Source organism: Canis lupus, chromosome 1, assembly GCF_011100685.1.
Source record: "Canis lupus familiaris isolate Mischka breed German Shepherd chromosome 1, alternate assembly UU_Cfam_GSD_1.0, whole genome shotgun sequence".
NCBI lineage: Eukaryota > Metazoa > Chordata > Mammalia > Carnivora > Canidae > Canis > Canis lupus.
Window position 1 is genome coordinate 87,413,940 of NC_049222.1, and position 22,461 is coordinate 87,436,400.

At 38.3% G+C, this 22,461-nt stretch overlaps 1 protein-coding gene and 1 long non-coding RNA gene across 15 annotated transcripts in view; one reads left to right on the forward strand and one right to left on the reverse strand.

Annotated features, from left to right (window-relative positions):
* The window catches only part of TRPM3 (transient receptor potential cation channel subfamily M member 3), a 492,032-nt gene that overhangs the window by 212,552 nt on the left and 257,019 nt on the right, over window positions 1-22,461 (forward strand). The gene's annotated exons all lie outside the window — the stretch shown is intronic.
* Window positions 1-22,461, reverse strand: part of LOC111096727 — a 130,907-nt gene that overhangs the window by 4,336 nt on the left and 104,110 nt on the right. For all 4 annotated transcript variants that reach the window (XR_005354185.1, XR_005354184.1, XR_005354187.1 and 1 more), the window contains exon 3: window positions 328-411. This is a non-coding gene — a long non-coding RNA (uncharacterized LOC111096727). The remainder of the gene's footprint in view (window positions 1-327; window positions 412-22,461) is intronic.

A 22,461-nucleotide genomic window follows, 5' to 3' on the forward strand; every position in this document is an offset into this window, starting at 1 on the left:
GATGGCTGTGTACGTGCAAACACAGACCTATGTCTACTGCATTTGTACACAATGCCATATAAGACAACTTGCATCTTTAGCTCAACAAACTGCACATTAAAAAAAACACATATATTGGTGTTGAAATTTGATGGGATGACTTCAGACACCTTTTCATTTCCTGGACTGTATATGCTCTCCTCTAACTGTTCTAAACAAAATTTTCAAGTACCTGGACATACCTGACCCAGTTTGCCTCCAGTATAGTATGATTCCCCATATGTGGAGTAATGCCTTAAGCACATTATAACTTTTGCTATTTTTCAGTAGAAAAAAAATTGTGCTTACCTCGTCATATTTTTCCACTTCTTTAAAAATAACTGAGAGGCTTAAAATGCTTTGCATAAGGACTTGTTTCGTGTCCCAGGCCTTCTTTGGGAGAAAAGAGAAAGAATCCTTTGATGTAAATCTTTTTTGATGTAATCCTTTTCTAATATTAATCTTATTCACTGTGTGTCGATCTTTAATTACCATTAGCCCTTTAATCTGACCACGTGTGGGATTTGGGGAGGGGGTGGTATTTTGCTACCACAAAATGACCCTAGGTGCATGTATTTTAGTTTTCCTTTTATAAAAAGTAAGAGTTCAGAGCCCTAGCCATTCCAGGTCTAAGAGGTATACTTTCATCCCAAAGTTGTCAAGATACAACTAAAAAGTTGGTGGTCACCATGGGGCATCGTAATATTTATGTTATACTATTATTTGTATTAATAGTCATATCACTATAACTTGTACCTTATGGTACTTTATCATTTGGGAAAGAGCTTCTTATACAGTACGCATTCACATTATGTGTTCATTTGAGCCTAGGAAAAGCCCTGTGAAGCAAACAGAGCTTCCTTTTTATGGATGAGAAAATTGGGGCTTGGGGTATTACAGTTTCTGCCCAAAGTTCCTTGTGACAAAGCCAGCTCTCTGACCCCAGCCTCAGGGAATGGTCCATGTGACTTCACCAAGCAAACCTCCACATCATGGGGTCCTTCCAGTTTGGAGGATTTATGGAGAGTAGTTTCACTAGCAAATGTGTTACTGCTGTCTCAGACAGTACCTGCACCCAGGTGTTATCATAGCTATCCAGTGCAGGAGACTGCTTTGGGGAAAGAGGTCATCAGTGTTGCCTCTTTCCCACTAGGCTCTAGAAAAGTGGTGCTTTGTGCTTGTTTAGAATACCATTTCATATTGCAGCATGTTTACAACCTCACAAGTAGTTAGAATGTTATCATTTTCTCAATTTTATTTAAAGGCATATTTGGTCATGTCATTAAGTGCAGGTGTATTTTTATTATTCAAGTTTTTCCTATTCCACCTTTGGCATACATATGATTAAAATAATAATTATCAAGGGATTCCTGGGTGGGTCAGTGATTTAATGCCTGCCTTCAGCTCAGGGCGTGATCCTGGAGTCCCGGGATTGAGTCCCACACCGGGCTCCCTGCGTGGAGCCTGCTTCTCCCTCTGCCTGTGTCTCTGTCTCTCTCCGTGTTTCTCATGAATAAATAAATAAAATCTTTTTAAAAATAATAATAATTATCAGTATTAACCACTTACACCTTCATATTGATTAAGAATTAGAATAGCCTCTTTAAATGAAAATCTTGAGACTGCATGCAAATATAGATTCCCTTAGAACTGGTTTTAACCATCCTTGAACATGATGCTTTTTCATAAATACTTGCAAATTAGCTAATTTGTTGATCCTCTCTCTTTTTTTTTTTTGAGGTTGAACATGCAGATATAAAGCTTAACTCCAAAGTAGAAAGAACAATGTATTAATTTGACACCTTTAAAAAAAATTCAAAAGCACAAAAAAATGAAGTAACCAAAATTGAATCAAACCACAGAATTTCTTTCAAGATAATTATTTACAAAATAAAAAGTGGCACAGCCTCAACAAATCAGCTAAAAGTATTCCCCAGAAAATAATCAAATTTCAGAAATTGGAATTATTTTAATCTCAAAACTCAAGATCTGACCCCATAATGTAAAAGAAGAAACTGTTGATCTAGGGGAATTATCCTATTTCTAGATATTTCTGGCAATTTACAGATGCCTAATTTAACATTCTTACTGTAATAGGACCTCTTTCTCCAAAAGATATTGCATATTGTTAACTCATTCCACCTTTGGTAATGTGTACTACCCTGTTGACTAAAGAAGTAAATCCTCCTTCCCCATGAAGATTTCATTTGTAGATACAGTTTTTCTAAACTTTTTTTTCATGATCTCAGTCTTTCTTGTTAGAGGCTTTCCTCAAATCCTAGAAACATTTGGCTATTATTCTATCTGAAAATGAGACACTAAAATGCAAACTGAGAAATCTTTATACTGAGGTGGAACTTAGTAGCTGGTGACCTGGTCAGTGAGTACCCAATATTTTTTGGGAGAACCCTGAAAGCCAAGATCATCAGGTTTCTGTTTGGTGCTCTGAGTATTTACAAAGAAAAGTCCTCCAATGCTATATCTGAAGATGTGTGCAGGTAAGGCAGGCATGGGCAGGGGGTCGCAGGGAAGAGCTTCAGCCACATTGCTCATGTTCCAGCAGCTGAGAGAGGTAAGGAACCTGGGGCTCTCATTGGCCCTTTTGTAGACTTTTGCTTCATCTTCTTACTTCCAGTCTGGTGCCTTGTGCCTTCTTTCAGCTGCGTTCAGGACTGAGTCCTCTGAGGTTCAACTTTCCAAAAGAATAAACCTCTGGTTTTCTGACTGTCTATGTAGAGTGGAGGAGGAAATTTGACTGCTTGTCTTAAAGACTTTAAACCAATTGTTCATATGGGTTTCACCCTACAACCTAACCACTCTTCAGCCTTCAAAAATACCTGGTGCCTCTATACCTAAGCCTGTCTGAGATTCAGCCAAGGGAAACAGCCTGTTTCTTGTTGCTTATGCTACGCTTTCCAGTCATTTTTCTTGAAACATCCCCAGGCAGGACTACTGGTTACTACTTATCCATGTAAAGCTTTCAATATATTGTTGGCATCTATCATGAATTGCCACCTCCTTCTCCATTCTCTTGTCCTTGTAGGGTATGCCTTTGTCTTGTTTTTATTGTGCCTTTACTGTCATTATAAGAGAATATTTGAGAGGAACCAGGAAAAATGCATGTATTCAATCTTCCATGTTTGATTGGAAGTGCTCTGAATGACCACTCTAAAATGTACTTTATGATCTTATTCCGAATGTACATCATCACCTCTTAACTTAGAAAAACAGCCTGAAGGGAGCCATGCCTCCTTGCTATTTTCTATGTGCTGGAGTCAAATTAGTGACTCTACTCAAGCCAGAATAGCCAAATAGAAATAGTTAGTGAATTATCACTGGCTTAGGAGAAAGATATTATACAGTCATCCTTCCCAATTATTACAGACATTCTTTAAATGGTATGGATTATACATTAACAATGGAGATAAGACAATAGAGTTGAAGGCAAAATATATATATATCTGTCAATGACAAAATAAATCCAAAGTCAAATCCCCTTATGAATAAAAGATAAACCTTTGAGAAACATCTTAGAGTACAGATACTATTGGATTAACCCTTTCCAATTTATCTTAATTATCCAGAAAATTTTATAGCCAAGTTTGGACAAACCATACACACACGCGCACATACACACACACAGAAAAAAAGCAAAAAATACTCTTAATTCCTATAAGCCGAATAAGAAATCTTAAAAAGTGAATACATTGTCCTAAAAATTCAAATTTTCAGGCAACTGCTATGTGTTACATGGTTTTAATGGTTATAACAGTTGATAGTAAAGACTAAAGGTAAGCTTCCTTCAGACATAGAAAGCCTCATCATTATAGTGACTTAGGGATAGCCAAATCTAGTTAATACGCCTTCTTGGTTCTATGGAACATGCTACAATCTGTGCCAAATGCAATTAAAGAATGGTTCAAATGGCAATCTGTAGAGCTTTGAAGATATCCGTGGGAAATAGGCTGCCTGGCTGTTCATTACTGTTGTAATAGATTAGAAGTGACATTGGTTTAAAAAAAAAAAAAAAAAAAGGCAACTCATCATTCTGGTCCAATTGACCAATTAGGGCATTCACACTTGTCATACTGCAGTTGCACAATTGTTGGCATTATTTTTCATCGTATGAGGGTTATGGGAAAGATACATGATGTTTGATAGACTCTTGTAATATCTCTGCCTCAGACCAAATTTAAGTCTAAATATGTGTATTTATCACATAGGAAAAATGGACCAACCAATGGCCATAAGAAATAAGTGGGTTAAAAAAAAAAAAAAGAAAGAAGTGGGTTGATAACTTAAAAAGTGCACATTGAAAAACATAACCAGATGGCAAAAAAAATACAAGATTTGTACGAGCTGCCTCACTCCCCTGTGACATAAATGAGAAGACTCATAACTACAGGAATAGAAAAATTATAGTTACCTCACAGAAGTTTTTCCTTATCATTTCAGATATCCAAGGAAACTTTCTTCCATAATTCATCAAAAAAGGCATTTATATTGACATAAATATCATAGTATCAGACTATACCTATTGGTTTGCATCACATATCTATTCCAAAATGCTCTTTAAAAATGGAACAGGAAGCATTTTTTAATACTTATGTTCCTTATATTATTTACCATGGTTTTATTAGCACTTTAGATGAAGAACAATATAGTCGGGAATCATTTTGTCAGGAAACAGCTCTTCAAATATCTTTCTGGAATTTAAATCATCTTCCACTTTCCTTCTGTAACTTCAACACTGAAGTTAGAAAGAAGACTGTGTGTAGATGTGCCACAATTTGGACTTAATAAGACCTGGACCAACCTAAATTAAGTCACCCAAATTCATGTTGTCAACTCTCTCTCTTTCTAAGTAGGAGCTCAAGTAGCTAAATGTGGGTGATGTGTTTAAAGAAATCCGAGTGACAATGGGAGCTAGGCAAGTCTGTATTGGTAACATCTAGGCAGAATTATGGATTTCCATGAGGAAGAAAGGTCCCCTTAACCTTTGTTTTGGTTTTATTTCCTCTAGATTATCAGTTATGAATATTGACATGTTATAAATGAAAACAAAAGTTCTCAAAGGACCTCTTCCACCACCACTATTTCTTTTTCAACATCCCTGCTATCCCTTCAAATCCTCCTCCCCCTGAATTCCAGGTAGTTAAGGTGGTAGAAATAAGTGCTTTAGACCTGAGGCTGAGACTGGATGGTTGGTGTCAACTGGATGTATTTGTTATGCAACAGCAAGTTAAGGCACAAGGCAATGGAGGGAAAACTAGACAACTTAATTGCTATGAATTACAGCAATTGTTAAGCCAATAATAGAGTAATTCCTAAAGCCTGGGACTCCTTGGGAGTTCTCTTTGTAACAACTCCACCAAAGGTGCTAACACAGCACCTACCTGAATCAGTGCTTTTCAAAGATGACTTGAGGTATAATTTATATCTATTAAAGGAAAAGAGAAATGCTAAAATAAAAATGGCTCATGGGCTGGTTGAGGGTGGGGTGTGGTTTTACTTAACGGAAGCTGCTTATAAGTAGTTTGGTCACTTGTTGTAACTGGTTTATAACTCTATTTAGGGACTTAATGCCACTTAACTGTTCTGATACATTGATAGCCAATATCCTGACTCTAAGTATGAGGCTATTGGTCTATAGTACACATATTTAATTTTATTTACATTATTCCTGGCCAGTCACTTACAACATATGGATGCAAAAAAAAAAAAAAAAAGTTTACTCTCTGACATTTAAATGTCAATTTTTTATTTATTTGTACAGATATTGTGAAGGGCCATCTTGTGCTTTCCCTATACTAAGTGTTAGTGACCTGGGAAGAAACAAGGTCTGTTCTTCCCAATCTAAGGGAAAGAGATGGGCAAAACTTTGTTTACAGGACAAGTTTGAATAAGTTCTACATAGAGGCACAAGTAAACATGTGGTTCACAAGGAAGGAGTTGAGAAAACTAGGAAAAATCAAGAAAAACTTTGAAGAAGATGAATTTTGGGCTAAGCTTTGAAGGAGTAGGTTTTCCTGGGAAAGCAAGCAGGAAAGGATACTCTGAGTCCTGAGAAAAATGTAGAAGCCAATGTACAGAGATGTGAGTGGCCTAGTTTGGTAAAGAGGGAGGATCATTGAGAAGTTTAACAGTAGAGGAGGCTGGAAATGTAATTTGAAGATAAATCACACAGGTGCTTGATCACCATGGTAAAACTTTTGTACAATAGAGGAGACCCACCCATTCTTCCCTAAGGCTTAAGAACTGTGGCTTTTAACCAAGGTCATTTGCCCAAAAGGGACATTTTGCAACAACTGGAGACAATTGTGGTTGTTATAACTGGGGTCGAGGATGCTACGGGTTTTTAGTGGGTAGAGGCCATGGATGTTGCTAAAACCCTTCAAGGACAGGACAGCTCCCCACAACAAAGAGTTATTCAGCCTCAGATGCCAATAATACCAAAGTTGAGAAACTCTGGTTGCAGAAGATATTTCTATGGTACTGGGGAGGATGGAAGAGGGAAACGTGGCTGAGAGCAGAGAGGCCTATAAGAAAATTCCAGTCACAGTGATGGAGCAAGATGACAAGACTACAGTAAAGCAGCAGCAGAGGGTTTGGTGCATTGCAAGTAATCATAAGTAGCCACCTTTAAGAAACTCAGATGCCAGTGACCAAGAGAAAACATTAGCTGTGTATCTCAGAGTCATTCACAGAATCAGCTGTGTTGGTTATTTAAAAATTGAGAAGCTGGAGACCAACCTCACCGACAGATGCAGAATCCATGAACAAGAGACCATCATGCACATTTTTCACTAACTCCTGGGTAATTTTCTGCAGGAGTTTCAAGTCAAATCCTTGATTCCTAAACTTGTTTTCTCATATGTCAAGGATGCTTATAATTATCTCTAGAATTGTCCTGATTTTTTTAATCACTCAAATTAGAAGACTATATGTGCCCCAGCCTGTGAAGTAGGGATGTAAATCAAACACATTCAAGATGTTGCAAAAACAAAGGTTAGCTATGTCTTCTATAAACAGGAACTGTTTGGAACTATTTATATAAATACCACATTTATATAAATACCATAAGACACACCTTTGCCACATTTCACATGCACACTTTGTCCCATGCTGGGGCCATGCTAGTCCTGCCCCTCACATGCCTGGTCAGCACATTCTCAGATGAATGGTTAATTCCGTTCTGCATGCTTTCACCAGGTCACTGCATCCCAGGGAGAAATTAGACATTTTTCTTGTAGGCTCCTGGGGTATCCTATACTTTTCTACCAAGAACATATGGCAACATATTACCAGAGTTCTATCTGAGAGGGAGTCAGGATTTGAGGTAACATGTATTTTCTTCTTGCTGTATAACCATTTTCCCGGAAGTCCCTCATTGAATCAGCACAGCTTTTATAAAATGGAAAGAATATACGGAAAGAGTCGTAAAAAAGTAATTTGATGAGTTTGCATTTGGGCACTGTCCTTGCAAGAGATCACTGTAAACCACACCCTAAAACAGAAAGACACCCTAGGAAGCCCTTCATTGTCAACTGTGGCAAAGGTTGGAGACCAAAAAGGTATGAACTTCACTATAAATATCTGTCCCTATATTTCTTGAGCTCCCTAAAATATGTTTTCCAATACATCCAGAAAGCAAATCCCCAAATGTTGAAAGTCAAGTTCCTTTATTTTTAAAAAGACTTTATTTATTTATTTATTCAAGAGAGAGGGATCCCTGGGTGGCTCAGTGGTTTAGCGCCTGCCTTTGGCCCAGGGTGCGATCCTGGAGACCCGGGATCGAATCCCACGTCAGGCTCCCGGTGCATGGAGCCTGCTTCTCCCTCTGCCTGTGTCTCTGCCTCTCTCTCTCTCTCTCTGTGACTATCATAAATAAAAATTTAAAAAAAAAAAAAAATTTATTCAAGAGAGAAAGAGTGAGCATAAGCAGAGGGAAGAGCAGAGGGAGAAGCAGACTACCCCACTAGGCAGGGAGCCAAATCAATCTGGGGCTGGATCCCAGGACCCTGAGATCATGACCTGAGCTGAAGGCAGGTGCTTCACCAACTGAGCCACCCAGGCACCACAGTCACATTCCTTTAGATGAGCCCATTTAAATGAAATGATGGGACATCTAAGACTCAAGGATGTCAGAGCTAACACTGTAATTCTAGATGCAAAATAGCAGCTAGGATCCTGCCCCTGGTATAAACAGAGTGTATTGGCCTTTCTGTACTTGTCCTTCCAATGAGCATGTTTCCAGAAATGAAAATACTCTTATTTTAGAAGCCAGCCAACTCTGCCTTCCACGTGGAGGAGTGTACTTGGAGTGTGACTGGAGTCTGGGGCCGAATAGTTGTCTTTAACCCCGGGTTTACTAGTTGCTAGTGGTGTGACCTTGAGCAAGTCATATCCGCTCTCTGAATGTCAGTGTCTTTCACCATGGGGCCCAGGTATATCACATGAGATGCTGCACTTGAGACCTGAATCTGTGACCTCTGAAGAAATAGGTTTTTTGGTGTCTTTTGGCTTATGTTATTTTACTGTTACCTTCTTAGCTGTACTAATAAGAATCACTCAAATCACTTCAAGAGAGCGGAGATTATTGTGAGCCTAGAAATTGACTGAAATTGGACTGGGAAAAAAATCAGGAAGCAGGATTTTTCTCTCCATCTCCCTGTCTTCCATAGGCTACCTGGCTTCTCTCTCAGATGCAAGATTTCTGCCTCTGCCTACACAGGTCCATCACTCTGATGATGTATGTGTTTCCCCCTCCAGTTTCTACTTATGCACAGGTGTTGTTGCCTCTTTGGAATTTTCTCTACCTCAAGATATCTCTGAGTTAGTTCTGCCATGGTTCCTTTCCACATTTCTAAGTTCAAATTTCCAAGAAAAGCAATATGACTGATCAGTTTCTCTTTGGGGGCTAATCCATAAGTCAAAGGTAGTAGCTCACCAATCAGTTTTTTGCTCTGGAGTCAGGCACCACCCCTGGGTCCACTGGTTTGTTCAGCTCTGGCCATTGGGGGTGGGCAAGGAGGCAGTATCATAATAGAAATACCCACATATGGACAGAAAGACACTGAGCTCTAGGAAGCACACTGATTTAAGTACTTCAAGGTAACTCATGGTTTTAGCACTCTTATATATGTATCCTTTTGAAGTTTGTTACTGTTCTATCCTGGTCTGTGGTATAGGAAATATACATGTCTAGGGATGTTATCTTGGGAAATGGTCCATGGTTTATAAGGTGTACAGTCTACAGAGAAGTCACTACTCATTCACATGAAACACCAGAATCGGGTTTCATTCTCCTTTGCTCTTGGTGCTATCGTAAAATCACTGGGGATAGTTTCTGTGACCTGCAACCAGGCATCCTTGCTCAGTCACTCAGCAGAATCTTTAAGGGAGAACTTTATAATAATTCAATGTATACCTAAGCAGATCAATAGTATGAAGTGGGAAATGGAGAAGTGGGATTGAGTTTAAAATTAATTTGAAGGAAAGTGATATCTCCCAGAATACTCAGAATTGCTTGCCAAGTTTGAGGGTTGGGGCATCATTCTGAGAAAGTAAACTACCTGAAAAGCCAATGAAGGGAAAAAAATAGCATTAGTTCCCAAGTCTCCATACCTGTAGTCTTGCTGATGTTCTAATATGCAGGGATAGAAGAAGGGGGAAAAAAGAAAAGAAAAGAAAAAAACAAGATTGACTTTAGAAACTCATTTCCAACTGCTTCAAACAGCTTTGGTATTTCCTGTTAAGAAATGTTATTTATGTCAGCTTCCCCAGTGTAGCATTTTTCATTGTCTGGCTTGTGACCCTTGTTAGAAATATGGTAGACCTAGCAGTCCAGAGGAATAAGGACTCTTTCTCCTCATGCATGCCACCAAATCAACCAAAGTCAGGACTGGGTCATGTTAAGACATTAAGTTAATTTGTTTAGCCAGCTGATTCAGGCCAACTGCTCTGTGTGGCCAAGAATCTATCAGAAAAAAAATCATCATTTCACTCATTGATACAGTCTCTTTCCTCTATTGACTTAGTCTTTTGGCTAAAACAGCAACTTGATACCCCCTCTAACACTGACTTCCTGGAATTTGAAAACTTGGAGATAATTCTATTTGCAAGCCTGCTTTATGATTATTTAAAATAATTCCTTAATTTGAGGGAGTAAACAAGATGCCACAGCAGGCCAGATGCTGCCCCAGCTGCTAAGGAATCAGATGAGAGATATGCCCTCTGCCTTCGAGGTACTTCCAAACTGAACAGGGGGATGGATAAAAAATTTTAGGGAACAGTAGAAAAATTAGGATGAAGGTAGAAGACAGCCTGCTCTGGAGTGAATATTTGCAGTCATGGCTCACATTTCACGTGACAACATCTTTAACTGCTCCTGAAGGGAAGGGATTTGCAGGTGCTAGGTTTGAAGGTCGCTTAAGAGAAACGCACAAAACTCTAAAGGCTGTGCTCCAAAGGAAACTGCAGAAAAGCAGAAATGGTCCAAAGTACCATTGTGATGTCGCCTTTTATTAGCCCACTGAGGAGATGTAATTATTCTGCTAAGTCTTTGTTTTGCTATTTGAGAGCAACAAATTAAACCCCACTAATCTACCTTGCTGGATGGTACTTATCAAAACTAAGAGGCTTCAATTATCAACAGCTTAATAAAGTTACTAATCTGCATTAAATGAAATCCTTTGCAAAATCACATTGAAACAATGCTTAAGTCATAATCAGCCTGCCTGGTGTCTACAGCCTGCCGTGGCTGAGCCCCAGAATGCACTGTGTAATCAAATTCCATGTTACTTAAACTCAGAAAAATTCCTAATGTGTGTGTGTGTGCTTTTTTTTTTAGTCACATTAATTTATAGAGTGCCTTTTTAATCCAAAGAAAATTGATATTTAGGTAGAAGTCAAACAAGAATGTCATTTAAAACTGCTTAAATTTAGTCACCTGTTATACGGAGAAAGCTTAAAAGAATGTTATATTTTGCATAGAGTGAGCTAGCCCTGTAGTTGACGTCTTCACATGATACTCAGAGAATCCAGGGCTGTCATCATGTTATCAGTCCAGACTATAGTACCTTGGGGAGTAATATGAGATGGGCAGTATGCTTTAGGTTTGCAAAGGGAGAAACTGAGGCAATGGAATGCTTTGTCCCCAGTCATAATCAGAGACACAAGTAGGCTATTATTGCATCTCTCTTTCTCTTTGTCTCTCTCTTTCTCTCTCAGGTGACTGTCTTTTTTTCTAAGAAGTCAAGGTAGAAGAGGACTGTAAGAACAGAATCACTAACTGAGTGGTTTAGCATTCATGCAGATATTCACCAAATTACTTGTATTGATGTCTGGCACAAAAGCACAAGTTGATAGTAAGTAACAGTGTCTTGAGGAACTCATCAATTAGGTCTCAAATGTTAAATGATGAGCAGAGTAGGACAGATGCAGGTAGGATTTGTGCATCTAAGAACACAAAGAAAAGGAGCCGTAGAATTAAGCTGAACAAAGGATTTCAAGATTTTGTCCTCAGTCTTACAGACTAATCATTTAAAACGGTCCAGGGCACACAGAACACCACACATATGTAAGTACCAACTAACATCCAGCCATTTGGGATTCTCTTAGTGTAATTTCATTTTTTTTTTAACATAGAAAATGCAGAACTTTCTATTTGGATAGAACAGACACTAGCAAGGACCCTCATTTAAAGGGGTCCTTATTACTTAAGAAATAGAAGTTCTAATCTTCTCTGTTATTTTGAATGACACTGACTAAAATTATTTTTCAGATCCTGTACCATCAACCTCTATTTTCTAAGACTTGAAATTTTTTGAGCAAAGGAGTGGTATAACATGATCTAAATTCAGTGGGAAAACAAAATTGATGAGCAATTACACTACTTAAGAAACAGCTGAATTTAAATAATGACATCTATTGACACTAAGAAAAGACTTTTTGTACCTTCAAAATAACACATAGTAATCAAAAGGCTTCCTAAGATTTTTTTCCTTGGATTCCAAAATACTGATTTAGAGGTTCAGAGATTCAAGAGTGGTAGTATGGACCCACTGGCCTTCAAATGTGCTAATACGCTATCCTGTGGATCAAAGGAAAGGTGGAGATTTGATATATTTTAATATATTTCTCTCTTTCCAGTGCTTTCCAGCATGCTTTATGTAACGTAGAATTGGGAAAAGCAGAACTTGGAATGTGTCTACTAAATTCTAACAACATAAAAAAAAAAATGTGCTCCTGTGTGTGTGTCTTTGTGTGCACACGTGAACTCATGCACAACATGCATGGACATGTGACCCAGTGTAATCATTCAGCCAATTCAGTGACAATGCCTTAAGACTGACAGGTATATTTTGCCCAGTATTTTAAGGTTCAACAGATCCACTGGTGCAGAACGTGTTAGGAAGATAGAAGAGCAAGGTGTTCCATTAATGAATATCTTAAAGCATGCTCCATCCACAGTTGGTTGTTCTTTTTCTTGATAACTGTAAAATATTATCCATTATTTTAACAAATGTTTCTTGAGGGTCTAGTAGGTCCCAGTCACTGGGATTAGGAAAGAGAGTAACAAGGCAAGTAGATATGGCCCCTGCCCTAAATGAGCACAAGGATCTAGAATAACTGCCCACCACTAATAAGGATACACAGCATTAACAGACAGGGAAGGGACAAAGTGCTTGGAAGCTCAGGTGAGGACATACTTTCCATTGTAGAAATGGGAAGAAGAGAAGAAAGGAAAATGAAAGCTAAATCTTAAGAAGTAGAAAACCTGAAAACAGTTAAATTAAATTGAAACCACCTCCCTGAAATTATAGAAATACTAAAGGACAAAAGTCAACTAATTGAAAGAAATGCAACAAAAATCATTTAAATGCCTACTCTATGCTGAGAGTACCCCGTCTTCCATACACAGCTCCAGTTCCTCTCTTGGCCCAAAGTGGCCCTTCCTTTCCCTCCTCTGAATATCCCCTCTCAGCCCGTCTCTGTATCTCTTATGTCACTCACACTATTCCAGGCATCAGCTTTATGCTTCCTAGCTGTGTGACATTGAACAAGAAGCCTGACCCCCTACTGCCTCATTGTCCTTATCTGCAAAATGAGCACAATAATATCTCTTCCTTCACAGGTTTGTTAGGTTCAAATTAGTTAATATAAGGAACTAATATAATATTAGTTAATATAAGGAAATAATTAGACCACTGTGTGTGTATATATATATATATATATATATATATATATATATATATATAGTAAGGGCATAGAGCTACTACTGCTATGTTACTGTGGCTTTTCTTTTCTTTCTTTTCCCAAAGATTATTTATTTGAGAGAGACTTTGAGATAGTATGAGTGGGGGGAGAGGCAGAGCGAGAGAGAGAGAGAATCTCAAGCAGACTCCCCGCTGAGCATGGAGCCAACATGGGGCTTAATTTCAGGACCCTTGAGATCATGACCTGAGCCAAAACCAAGAGTCAGATGCTTAACCAACTGAGCCACCCAGGCGCCCCTATTTTAGTTTTTCATCCATCTATGGATTTCCCTTCAGAACAGTGCTTTGCCAACTTCAATGTAAGGAATCACCTGGAGATCTTAATAAACCACAAGTTCACATTCGACCCCACCCCTGGGGTGGGGCCTAGGAATCTGCATTTCTAACAAGCTCCCTGATACTGCCAATGCTGCTGGTTCACTGGCTACACACTGGGTCGGGCTGTACGGTCCAGGAACTGGTGCTGGCCCACAACCTGTTTGTGAAAGATGAAGTGCAGAAGCTGAGAATTAACATTTAGAAATTTCTATAGCAATTTGCCATTGCCACAAAGTCCAAGTGAATCATTTTGTGGCATCTTACAAAACTATCAGTTTGGAGTGGACTGAACTCTTTTTTTTAAAATAAATATCCTTCACCACAAATCATTTGAGAGGCATTGTTCTAGCAAACAGTATAAACTGAAAAGCAGATACAGAGTCTTTGTAAAGTCTTGTACTTCCTCTGCAACTAAAACAATTTTGCACTTGATTAGTGTTCAACAGGTATTCTTGAATGCTGATGATAAATTAATTTAAAAAATAAGGGAATGCAGTTCTGATTGCCCATTTTTAAATTCTCCATGTAATGGTTAAAGTCAGAGCTCCAGGTAGCATCAACTTTAATGAAGTATAATTAGCAAGTCCACAGCTAAGCTTTTGTTTACATTTTATTCTTAATGGTTATTTAAAGATTTCTGCATTAGAACTGTAAGCATAGAGAAATGCTTTCTCTACCTGGTTCTCTCTTGTGAAATATTGGATTTGTACATTTGTGAAGTGCATGTTCCTTCTCATAATAATTCACTTTCAAATAATTAACCCCAGGATTTGAAGTGGGACAAAATACACACACACACACGCACACGTATATGTGTGTGTGTGTGTGTGTGTATTCATATGTGTCCTATACTTCATCATTGTTCTTTATTTATTGTGACCTCAGGTAGAGTTGATATTTAACAGTAATGCACACCTCAGTGTGACATGTGGTACTCAAAACAAAAAGACAAAGGAAAAAGAAATACCTATCCGAACAGAGGTAACAGTATTATTGTGTGTGTGTGTGCACGTGCGCAAGTCAACTAGTACTATAATCTATTATATGCCTTTACCTGAAGTGACAGGTTTTTTTTTAAAGATTGTATTTATTTATTTTAGGGAGACAGCATGAGAGTGAGAAGCAGAGAGAGAGAATTTCAGGCAGACTCCTTGCTGAGTATGGAGCCCAATGCAGGGCTCGATCCCATGACCCTGAGATCATAATCTGAGCCAAAACAAAGTGTCAGACACTTAACTGACTGCACCCATGACATGACAGTTTTGATGAATGGCCACACACAGTATTTTAATACAAGGGATAGCATTCTGGAGTCAGGAATTACATATGAGAGTGTGTATGTGTTTTATGACTTTCCTTGCAGTTATGTCCTGAGCTAGAAACAGGGTATCATTCACCAGAAAGAAGTTATTTTTTTTTACTAAAAGTTGAAGAAAGGAACCTAAGATCTCTTGCAAATTTAGGATTTGAAGTTTAGGTTGGTAGGTACATCAGGATATTTGGTGTCTGCTCCATGATTTCCCAGTGATTAAAGACCTGGCTGTACTTCTAACATAGTTATCACACTTATTCCTCATGTGTCAATAGGAATCTTAGAATAGATCACATTATCAAATTACATAAATCTATAGAGAATTGCTACTTATGAAAATTTGCATTTGAAACATCGAATCATCCACAATCCCCTCCACCCAGGTCATGAATATTATCTGTTCATATTTCCTCAAAAAGTAGTATTCAAATTAAAGACTAACTTATATTATGACATTTTTACTCTCATTTATTTGGGGCATTTTTACTCTCATATATTTGGAGCAGTCACAGGTCTGAAAGAAGGTTAGTGTGGCTGGAGGTAGTGAGCTGGGATGTGAGAACAATGCAAAGCTTGGGACCAGTTGAAGAATTTAGATTTTCTTTTAGTAGTGAGAAGTCACTGGATGATTGTGGGGCCAGGGAGATGAAATGGCACAAGCTAATTCATTGTCTTATTAATTTTATTATTTTTTTTTTTTTAGCGAGAGAGAGAAAGTACGTGAGGGACAAGGAGGGGGGCAGAGGGAAAGAGAGAAAATCTTAAACAGGCTCCATGCCCAGCACAAAGCCTGATGCGGGGCTCGATATCAGGACTCTGAGATAATGACCTGAGCCAAAATTCAGTTGGATGCTTAGCTGACCGAGCCACCTAGGTGCCCCAACTAATTCATTATTTTAAGAGATAATCACTAAATGTATTCCATATGATGTCACAATGATGGAGTCATAATACAATGCATTTGGCAAAACCCAGAGAACTGTACAACACAAAGGGTGACCCTGACATAAACTGTGGATTTTAGTTAATGAAAATGTATCAGTGTCAGTTCATAAATTGGAACAAATGTAGCAAACCAATAAAAGATGTAAATAAGAAGGAAACCATAGGGAAAGTAGAGGGAGGGAATATATGAGAACTCTCTGTATTTCTGTTCAATTTTTCTTCAAATCTAAAACTGCTGTAAGAAATAAAGTCTCTTAATTAAGAGGAGGAAAAAAGAGATTATTGCTGGATGGACAGTGAATTGGGAGGATGAATTAGGAAGCCACCACAGTATATTTTTTGAAATAGCTTTTTTGGCATAGCTTCTTTCAGAAGAAATTGCTATCAGAAACTGATTTTAGTATCAAACATTCAAAGATTAGAATTCTCTACATTGGAGTAAGATGAAGTGGTAAAAAAAAAAAAATAGAGGAGAAAAAAACACATTGCCATCCAGGGGAGCACAAAGGGGAGATTAAATCTATATTTCTCATTACCTAGTGTAATTTTTTTATACCTGCTTCTGAATTTGTGTTCATTTCTGTGGGCATCAAATTTTAATCAATATATTGATACATTTATTGATATATTTAAATCAATATATCAATGTATTAGGAAAAAACTAATATATGTATCTGTGTCTTCCAGGACCTAAAATCTTCCATAGAGATTTTAAAAAAATTTTTAAAGGTTTTTATTTATTTATTCATGAGAAACACAGAGAGAGAGAGGCAGACACAAAGACAGAAGGAGAAGCTGGAGCCCGATTCAGGACTCGATCCCAGGACCCCGGATCACAACCACTGTGAGCCAAATGCAGACGCTCAACCACTGAGCCACCCAGGCATCCCGAGATTTTATATTATATTAAGATAAGAATAAATTGAAAGGATAGAGCTTCAGTTGCTAGTGAGTACATAAGGGAAGACATTGACAGTATTTTAAAGCCAGGCCTAACAACCTTGAACTATCTTAAAACTTTAGTCCAACATAACCAGAGGCTGAATTTATGTGGATGGCTTTATTTTCTACTTAACAACCCAGTAATTTGACAGAGAAAGATGGCTATCAGACAGAAATACATTTACACTGCTTTAACTTAATATTTAATAATTTTTCATTTCCAGAGAGTAATAGGAATAGCTTCACATTTACATTGCTGGACCTGTTTGCTTATAACTTGCTTCTAATGATAAAAATGGGATTGATTTGATCTCAATCTCTCCAGTTAAATAATTCTTGATTGCTAGGTTTAAAAAAAAAGTACAAATCATGGGCTGTCTCTGCATATTCTGACCTGAATGATCACCAAGATTTGATTTATCATCTGGTAATGGGTGAGGGCAAGAGAACACCAAGTTCTGGTCTTCAAAACTATCTCAAATGCAGAACTAGAAATGTGAAATTATTAATTGTAATAATGTCTTAATAATACTTGGAGTCTTACTGAAACAGAATTAGAACTTCTCGGGTGTGCCAGATTACTAAACCAGGGGCATTCTTAAGAATGGTTGGCATCTACTGAGAATTCTTTCAGGGATTATTTGCTAATTCAAATCTCCTTATGTACTTTGTCTCAGTAGGCACAAAACTTTGTGCTCTGCTACATTTTTTTTTGTTGTTATCAAAAGAATAATGGTTCCATGAATCTGTAAAAATTAAAATTAAAAAAAAAAACTCATTTTCAAAATGTCTTTACACGTACTCTGTACACACTAATGAGGGCAAAGCTATTGGGTTCTGATTCCCTGAATCCTCAACTCTAAGAACTGGGGATGACCAAAGAGATCACCAAGATTAAGTCATTTGCCCAAGGTCACATGCATAGTTGTCAACAAGCCATGGGTAGGATGCGTATCTCAGGACTCCTGATCCGTCATGCTTACACCAGGCAGTACCTTACAACAGCTTTGAGTGGATAAAGAAAATCAGGATTTCAGAAATAAAATCCCAGAGCCAGATTTAAGTCTGTCCTTAGTGAGGATAAAGAGTTTGACCCAAGAATTGAAATCACTCATTGATCAAGATAAATCAGGCTCTCAGATAAACCAGAACACTTTAAAGTAGTTAGGACTGATGATAAAGAAACTAAAAATAATTGAAAAATTTATACATATACAAATATTTAGAAGTATATGTAAATATTATGTTACATTATAAATATGCTTTAATATAATGTTATAAAATATTTTCTAAATAAAACATGTAAAATTAAAACAAATATAAAAATATGAGTATGATATAAAAATAGTAACAGAATATAGAATATAGTAGCTATTTATTATCAACATAAGAATAGAAATATAGAGGGGCACCTGGGTGGCTCAGCAGTTGAGCATCTGCCTTTGGCTCAGGTCATGATCCTGGAGTCCTGGGATCGAGTCCCACATCAGGTTCCCCGCAGGGAGCCTTCTTCTCCCTCTGCCTATGTCTGTGCCTCTCTCTCTGTGTCTCTCATGAATAAATAAATAAAGTCTTTTTTTAAAAAGAGTAAAAATAGGAATATATATTTGTATATATTTTAAATGTTATATATCTATGTATTCATGTATATATGTATAGAGAGAGTAGATGAGGGAAGGAGAGAGAAAGAAACACTGATTCCCTTAGCAGTGAACCCTGACGGGGGAGCTCTACTACAAGTGCAGCTAGGTAACCATCCTCACCCTCTTCTCAACATCTTCCTCCTTCTAGGGTGAGAGAGGTAAACAAAATAGAACTTAGCCTCTGAATCTGTGATACAATTGGTCACATAAATTCCACATTTCTTCATGACACAGAATGTTTCCATTTCCAGACTCAGCCTCTCTCGCTTCAGCTCCTGACAAAGTCAGAACAGTGCAGGAATGAGTAGTGAACTGTAAACAGAATTAAGGGCATAGAGGTAGACGTCTCCTGGCCCCAGCTCCTCCTCATTTACTCGACAGAAAACAAAGTTGTATTCCCAATAGGGCCTGACTCCATGAGTATGGAAACCACCACTTGCTCCCATCCCGTCACTGGTCATGCCCCCATACTATTACACAGATATTTCTAACAAGGGACTCATCATTTCAAACTTCCTGGCTTCTGTGGAGTGTGTCAAACTTCATTCTCATAGTTTTGTTGGTCATAATTTCCTTTCATTTTCTCCTTCTCTGGGTGAGGTTTATCTTATCCTTCCTTTTAGAGATGTACACCAGTTGTATAAAGTGGGTACCACTGTAGTTCTGTTTTTTGATCAATGAAGGCAGTAAAGCCTCTAAGAGTATGTTTCATAATCAGCTATTACATTGGAACAAATCATCCATCCGTGACTCTAAGTAGGATACTTTTGAAATAAAGACCTACATCCTCATCAGTGCTTTGATAGTCTGTTAGACTTGATGAAATGTTATACTTTTATTAAGATTGGGATGATTAAAATGCACTTATTCTACTACAAGGAAGACAAAGATCTTTCAGCCCCCTTAAAATCAGTCACAGAGCATAAAGGAACGCAGGGTTCTCTGTATCCTAATGGAAGGAAGCACAAGGGCTTGGGACCTAGCAGGCTAAGCCTGATGGCTGATGGATAACTTTGGCATGATGTAATAACTTCTATAAGCCCCAGTTTTTTATTTGGGTAATGGAATTTTATAATACCTGCCTTACAGAGCTGCTGTGAATATTTATGAAATGCTATTTGTCGAAACCCTTCTGTGAACTGTAGAATTCTTTATAAATATGATGTGTTATTGCCAAGCAGTGATTAGCTGCTTTATGATGAAGAAACAGTCTTCCAAAGAAACATGGAATATATTTTTAAATGGTTTATGAAAACTCCCTTTGAGATTAATATTCTTATATATATATATATTAATATTACCTCTGCATAAAAAGTCTGAATGTGTTTATAATTTACATGGCGTGACCTATTGATAAAAAATGAGTTTGATTTATAATTGTAAAGCATAACTTATTGAATCCTTTCCCAATCTGGTGATAAAATATAATTTAACTTTATGTTCTGGTGTATATGATTTAAGTGTAGAGGCTATAAAGTGAATTTTGGTACAAATAATTTCAGTCCCCAAAGAATTACTCCCCAAAGATGATTTATTACAAATGAGGAATTCAAGGACACCTGGGTGGCTCAGTCAGTTAAGCATCTGCCTTCGGCTCAGGTTGTGATCTCTAGGATCCTAGGATCCAGCCGTGCGGGGTGCTCCCTGCCCAGCAGGGAGTCTGCTTCTCCCGCTCCCTCCCATACTTGTGCACTCGCATGCTCTCTATATAAATACATAAATAAAAAGTAAATAAATCAATATTTTTTTTTAAATGAAGACTTCATATCCCCATAGAAGCCAAGTTAACGAACAGAGGGAAGAAGGGACATGTTCTAGGTGACGCGGCACCATAACAGACCCAGCGTACTGAGTATTTATAGTGGAAACTGACAATGCCTGATTATAAATTTTGATATGAAAATGAATAATTATAACCCTGTATGACTTTTCCCCTAATTGAGGTGGAACAGTGGTTGTGATGATTCATTGTGTTTGGCAGTGGCCAGCCAAGCCTCTCAGAGAACACAGTATTTTGTAGAGTCTGGAAGAACGAAGAGGCATTTACTAAGTACAGAAGCTGGAACTTAGCAGTCTAGGCAAATGGGACAGCATCTTCAAAGGCTGAGAAGTCTGGAATAGTCTGGTCTGTAGGGGAATAATCAATAACTTAGTTTACTGGAGCATAATGTGTTCTAAGATTTGGAGGGAAATTGAAAGATTTGAATAAAGATACCTCCAGAGCCAGATCCTAAAGATTTTAAATACTGAGTGGACCTGATGGTGCTGGTGATGAGGAACCATGGAAGGAAACTGACCAAGGGATGGCCTGATCAGTTATTTTAGGAAGAATATGCTGGTGGCAGCATTCTCTGGAGGCCACTGGCTTTCTGATGTTTCTCTGCCATTGTTTTTTACTTTATAGGTCAACTGCAACTCTGAATATTAGAGGCCACAATATATTTATTTTCAAGCAATAGAATAAGAACAAGGAACATTTAAGAGAGATTGGTCCTGTGTTTCCCAAACTTCAGTCACTTCTCTAATACATCATCATTTTTCTTTTACCTACAAATGATTTTTACTCAAATTTATTCAATATCTTTTCACAACTCCAAAAGGGAAAATGTATGTCCCAGAGCAATAGCATTTGTAAAGTTGCAGGGTTACTGATTGTTTATATATTATGTTGTTTTTTTTTTAAAGATTTTATTTATTTATTCATGATAGTCACAGAGAGAGAGAGAGAGAGGCTCAGAGACACAGGCAGAGGGAGAAACAGACTCCGTGCACCGGGAGCCCGACGTGGGATTCGATCCCGGGTCTCAAGGATCGCGCCCTGGGCCAAAGGCAGGCGCCAAACCGCTGCGCCACCCAGGGATATATATTATGTTTTAACATAAACCCAACTATTAAAAGTACCCATCAAGATACCACCCTAAAAATGCCCCTTGAGGAGGGACAGGTCCATCTGCTTCTGTCATCTTACAGCTGAGAAACTGATGTGCCAGTGAGTCAGATGATGTGCCTAAGTCCCTATGTATGTCCCTGATATCCCAAACACAGTTCTAGATGCCGGGGCAACAGAAGTCACAACATAAAATCACTGCCCTCAACAACTCTAATTCTAGGAGGGAACGGAGACAAAAGACAACGACATAAGGACATGGCATACTGCCAGGTAATGTGAAGGGCTGTGAGAAATACAGAGGAAAGTAAGGGAATAGAGAAAGACACAGTGAGCCTTGAGATAGCTGGTCAAGGAAAGCTTCTCAGCAGTCCCTGATGTGTTCAGGGAACAGGATGTGGGATAGCTGAGGCTGGAGCTGTCCAGGTAGAAGGAACAGGATCCTGGCACCTGGGTGAGAACTTGCCCGACATGCTTGAGAAACAGCCAGGAATTGCAAGGAATGGTGCCATGAAAGCCTGGTTCTTAGGACCACCACTCCCTCCCCTGCAGCCCCATCATACAGACCGGCCCCTTTTCTTTTCTTTTTTTAAATTCTTTTTTAATTTTAATTTTTGTATTTAAATTAAATTAATTAACATCTAGTATATTATTAGTTGCAGAGGCAAAGGTCAATGCTTCCTCAGTTGCATAGCACACCCAGGGCCCATGACATCACCCATTTACCCCATCTCCCCACTCCCCTCTCTACATACAGTTGCTGAGAAAAAAAAAACCCAAAAGGACTTTTTGGAAGACAACATGGAGTAGCTAATAATTGTGTGTGTGTGTGTTTAATTTTTTTATTGGAGTTCAATTTGCCAACATATAGCATAACACCCAGTGTTCATCCCACCAAGTGCCCCCCTCAGTGCCCATCACCCACCCCATCCCCCTGCCCACTTCCCCTTCCACTACCCCTTGTTCATTTCCCAGAGTTAGGTGTCTCTCATGTTTTGTCACCCTCCCTGATATTTTCACTCATTTTCTCTCCTTTCCCTTTATTCCCTTTCACTAATTTTTATATTCCCCAAACGAATGAGACCATATAATGTTTGTCCTTTTCCGATTGACTTA